At 29.1% G+C, this 5,856-nt stretch overlaps 1 long non-coding RNA gene across 1 annotated transcript; it reads left to right on the plus strand.

Moving 5' to 3' along the window:
* The first annotated feature begins 273 nt into the window (after nucleotides 1-273).
* Nucleotides 274-1,607, plus strand: LOC125423858 (uncharacterized). The gene is made up of 2 exons (XR_009640802.1): nucleotides 274-465; nucleotides 1,348-1,607. It is a non-coding gene; the product is annotated as an uncharacterized LOC125423858 (long non-coding RNA).
* The last annotated feature ends 4,249 nt before the right edge of the window (nucleotides 1,608-5,856 follow it).

The following is a 5,856-nucleotide window of genomic DNA, read 5'->3' on the forward strand; positions in this document are numbered from 1 at the left end:
GTTTAACACGATTATTAATCGTGTCATTTTCGGGTTGACCTGTTTAACTCGAAATTGACCCATTACGATCCATTTATTAAACGGGTCAGTTTCAACCCGACACGATTATACACCTATTACAACCCATTTAAATTTAATATTAAATTAATATTTTATTACTAATATAATATTTAATAATTAAAAAATATTAGAAATTAAAAATTTTATACAAATAATTTTCTATTATTAATTTTTTAAAAACAAAAAATATATTTTTAATAAAACAAAAAAAAATTCAGATCTAAAACTCAAAAGTCGAGAGTCAAGCCCTATTTTTCAATTTTGCATCTTATTCTCCAGCACACAACGCCGCAGCCACCACAGACCACACCAGCCAGCCCCATCTCCAATCTCCATCAGCCATCAAAGCCTCCTTCCTCTACCCCTGCTTCTTCTCTCTGCCTCACCAGCCAGCCCCATCTCTAAGTAAGTCTTTGTTTCCTTTTCATTTCTACATCTCCTCTTTCCTGTGTCTCTTGAGCTTTTTTTTTTTTTCTGCGAAACTCTCACTCTTTGCTAAGATTGGTGGGTACATTTAATTAATAATTAAGTCTACATTAAAGTTACATAAGAAGTGATGAATCATTACCGACAATATATAGGAAGCGACGTACGAAAATGCAAGCATTGTAGGTCGCAATTTACAATATAATTTAAAAAAGATTGGGGAGCTTTTGACATCATTTGGGTAGGTTGAATTTGCATTAGATATTTTGCTATATTAAATATATAATTTAAAAATGAGAAAAAAGATGGTTCCCCAATATTTAATTAGTATCCATTGTATACAGACATAGACCCATATATTCTATATAAATGCTAAAAGGTGGCTTTGCACTAAAATAATTCAAGAGAAGAAGAGATAACTTATTTTAGGTTGTTTACTTTAAAATTCTCAGACAGAAATTGACTAGGATGCATGTGAAGTTTTATCAATCCACGCATGAAAGAGAGAGAGAGAGACGACACAAAGACATGTTCCATAAAATTTCCACATAAATATATAATATTTTTATATTAAAGGGACTACATATTTATGAAAATTAACCTTATTTTTGTAAACAGATTGACATGGTTTTCGATTCTGCCATTAAACAATTGGAGGTTATTCTGCCATTTTTATATTCTTTTTTCTTTAGCCATCTTGTACCTCTTATAGCTTGGGAAATGAAAAAATTATATATGTGCATATGTGTGAATATATTTTGCTTTGTGATTTGGAAACAAAAAATTATATACATGTTTATTATAAGGTTGTTATAATATTTTATTTTAATATTTAATTTTTTTTGGTTTGAAAACATGTAGATAAACATGGATGGACTTCAAATAAATCTTGAATCAAGTAGCTTTGAAATGCCTATTAATTTAGAAGATGTTGCAAGTCCTATGGAGGGAGTCACAAGTGGGCATAAAGTGAAACGCAAGAGAAAACTCACTTCAAAGGTTTGGTCTTACTTTGATGTGCTTCCTTTGGATGTTGATGGTAAGCAAAAATGTAAATGTAAAGATTGTGGTACCATTTATCTTTGTGATAGTAAATATGGAACGGGAAATTTGGTGCGTCATTTGAAAAATTGTGTGAAAAGAGACACTCTGTGATATTGGTCAATTATTGATATCTCAAGATAGAGGGACTATCTCATTGAATGCATCTAAATTTAACTTTGAGCATTTTCGAGAATTGGTAACTTCGGTCATAATCATGCATGATTTGCCTTTCCAATTTGTTGAGTATGAGGGAATTAGAACCATATTTCAATATTTACATCCTGATATACAACTTGTTTCTAGAAATACTGCTAAGTCGGATGTTCTTAAAATGCATTTGAAGGAAAAATGTAGGATAAAATGCATGTTGGATGCAACTCCTGGTAGAATTTGTTTGACTTCTGATTTATGGACTTCTGCAACTACTGATGGATATATATGTCTTACTTGCCATTTCATTGACAAAGAGTGGATCTTGCAAAAGAGAGTGTTAAATTTCTGTTATATGCCACCTCCACATACCGGTATAGCATTGGCAGAAAAACTATACTCTTTGTTGTGTGAATGGGGAATTGAGACAAAGTTATTTTCTTTAACTTTGGATAATGCTTCTGCCAATGATGTCTCTGTTGATATGTTAGTTACTCAATTGCAATTAAAGGGGGCTGTAGTTTGTGATGGTGATTTTTTTCATCTTAGATGTTGTGCTCATATCATTAATTTGGTAGTACAAGATGGGTTGAAAGATATTGATAATGTTGTTCATAAGATTCGGGAAAGTATTAAATATGTAAGAGGGTCACAAGTAAGAAAACAGAAGTTTTTAGAATGTGTTAAATTGTTGTCAATGGACTCTAAGAGAGGTTTGAGGCAAGATGTGCCTACTAGATGGAACTCTACATATTTAATGCTTGAAAGTGCATTGTACTATCGACGTGCCTTTTGTCATTTGGAGCTAACTGATTCAAATTATAAAAGTTGTCCTTCTAGTCATGAGTGGGAGAAGATTGAAAAGATAAGTAGATTCTTGGGTTTGTTTTATGATATCACTTGCATATTTTCGGGCACTAAATATCCTACTTCAAATTTGTACTTTTCCTCGGTTTTCTTTTGTTATGTTACATTGAAGGAAAATATTGAAAGTGAGGATGATTACTTGAGAACCATGGCTAATCAAATGCTTAAAAAATTTGAGAAGTATTGGTCAGAATTTAGTTTGATATTAGCCATTGCAGTGGTTGTGGATCCTCGATATAAGCTTCAATTTGTAGATTGGTGTTATAGAAAAATTTATGGAGCAAGTGGTTCTAGTGAGTTTATACGTGTGAAGAGCAAATTATTTTCAATATTTAAGGAGTATGTTCAAAAAAGATCTTTGACATCTTCTACACATTCTTTGGAGAAAGAAAAGAGTAACACATCTTGTGGTGTTGGAGAAGATGTCATTTCTTTTAGAAAGACAGCTAGTTTCATTTTGAAAGTAAATAACTCTTAAATTTTTTATTAATTTTAATTGTTTGTATTTGTGTTAATTAGTGATTATTTATAATTTTTTGAAAAATAATCTTATTGAAATTTTTATTTTCTAACACTATAGGATTTTAATATTTGTGAAATTGAAGAGTTAGGTGCCAATACACAAAAATCACAATTGGAGCTTTATTTAGAGGAGCCAAGGATGGCTACTGAAATTGAATTGAATGTGCTTGATTATTGGAAAGCAAATCAGTTTCGTTATCCTGAAGTTGCTTCAATGGCTCGTGATCTATTGAGTATCCCTATATCCACCGTTGCTTCTGAATCTGCTTTTAGCATTGGTGGATGAGTATTAGATCAATTTCGTAGTTCATTAAAGCCTAGCACTGTTGAAGCGATAGTTTGTACAAGAGATTGGTTATTTGGGCAAAGAGGTAATTATTTTTATTAATGTTTTCTTTATTTCATTTGCATATATTAATAATTTTTTTGTTTCACTAATTTATTTTATTAATGATTTTTTTGTTTCACTAATTTATGGAATGCAAGAAAAATTTGAAGCACAACTTGAGGATCTTACTGAAGATGTTTTGAGCTGTGATATCAATAAAGAAGAATCTTCAAGTCAATGCTCTAATTATGCTAATACTCAAGCATAAGGTAATATCAATGTTAAAATTTATTTAATTTATTTTATTTTATTTTAACATTTTAACTTTTGTATTATATTTAATTGATTATTTATTTATTTATTTTGATATTATGATCCCAGGCTGGATTGTTGAGCACCAAAAATCGACATATTTGGTTTGGAATCTGGACATCGATAAATAAATTTGGAGCATAATGATAGTTATGTCCTTTTTCCTTTGGTTTTATATGTATTATGATAACAATTTGATACCATTTATTTTATTTTGTATTGGTGTTTTACTATTATTAGGACATTAAATTTTATGTTGGTGTATTGAATTTGTCTTTTTTAGCACATATTAAGACTTATGTATTGTGAATTATAATTTTTGGCATTTTAAATAAGTTATTTTAATAAATAGGTTAGTTTTCGGGTTAATAGGTTAATTTTCGGGTTAACGGGTTAATCGATTAGTTTTCGGGTTAATAGGTCAATTTTCGGGTTAACGGGTTAATAGGTTAATTTTCGGGTTAATAGGTCAATTTCAGATTAACGGGTTAATAGATCAACACGACCCGTTAAAATAATCGTGTTAAACGGGTCGTGTCGTGTTGACCTGTTTATAAACAGGTCGGGTTAGTGTTTTGGATACCTGACACGATTAATAAATGGGTCGTGTTCGGGTTAGGCATTTTTGACACGATTATTAAACGGGTTGACACGAACACGATCCACGAACCCGAATTGCCAGGTAGAGTATTATCAGGGCCGTCTCAACAATTTCTGAGGCACTAGGCAAAATATTTGAGGCTTTAATTAAATATTATTTTTAATAAAATAGATTTTTTTATATAATTTTTTTTTTTGGTTTTTTTTTAATGTAAAGTTACTAATCCAATTTTCATATTCAAGATTTGATAATAATTTTTTTTTTCAATTGATAAAATTGTTAAATTGTTTAAGACATAATTGAACATAAATAAGATTTATTAATTTTAATTTTGAAAAACTCTTTTCCACTTAAGCTAAACTAGTACAAAATAATAAATCCATGCAAAGTGAAAAGAATTTAATTTTTTTATAGAGTTTAATATCTCACGTGCTATTTTTTATTTATGATTTTATTTTTTCTTTTAAACTTTTAGTTATTAAAATAAATTTAATCAAGTTATGCAAATTAGATATAAAGAAAAAAATAAAAATGAAAGCAGAAACTATAGAAATACAAAGTCTAGTTTTTTCATGAATAGCAAGAACAAGTAGTAAATAACTAAAATTATGAGTTCAAAAAAAACAAAAAAAAATTAAAAATATTATGAGAATGAACAATATAAATTCATTAAAATAAATATTAACTTACAAGCTTACCTTTTATTTTAGAATTATTTGGATCAAAATTGAAAAATTATATAGGTTGGATACTAAAATTATACAAATATGAAATATAAGTAAATAAGAAAAGATATTAATAAATGAGCTAGATGAGAACAAATGTATAAACAAATGAGACAAAGTGTATAAACAAGAAGATTATATAACATTTTTTTTTCTTTTTGTATCATTAAAATCTAATCAATTATGAAATATAAAATGTTAAATTGGACTTAATTAGTATTATTTTTCAAAAATAAAAATAATTAAAAATAATTATCACAATAAATAATCAATTAGAATCCATTGAAAAAAACAAATAATCAATTACAGATAATTTCGAATTCATTTTTAAGCAAAAAATTTTATATTTCCAAAATAAATAATAATTATATTCTATTCAATAAATTATATATATGGATTTTTTTCTTTTTTGTTTTTTTTCGGCCCCATAAACATGGCCCAAGGCATTGGACTTAGTGGCCTATGCCTTAAGCCGGCCCTTACTGCAATCCCTGTTTTTTTCTTCTTTAGTGGCTGATAAAATTGACATTTTCGCTTCTTTAGTGGCTGATACCGAGAATACCCACAACTTTGGCTAGGATGTTAAACCTGGCCTGTACGCGCAGCTTTTACGGAGTGTTAAAGAGGTCAAAGTCCATGCTCCACAAATGCGAAATTTATACAGTATGCAATTAGAAAAAAATGAGAGTGGTGGAAAAATTAGACGATTTGAATTACTTGTTTCCAAGTATTAGTTGTATCTTATAGGATAGAGGTCCGTAATTAATCCTGCACTCTATTAGCTTTGCTTAAAGTTGCTGTTCGCTTGAGCACCTACACTT

This window comes from Ziziphus jujuba, chromosome 9 (genome assembly GCF_031755915.1).
Source record: "Ziziphus jujuba cultivar Dongzao chromosome 9, ASM3175591v1".
Lineage (NCBI taxonomy): Eukaryota > Viridiplantae > Streptophyta > Magnoliopsida > Rosales > Rhamnaceae > Ziziphus > Ziziphus jujuba.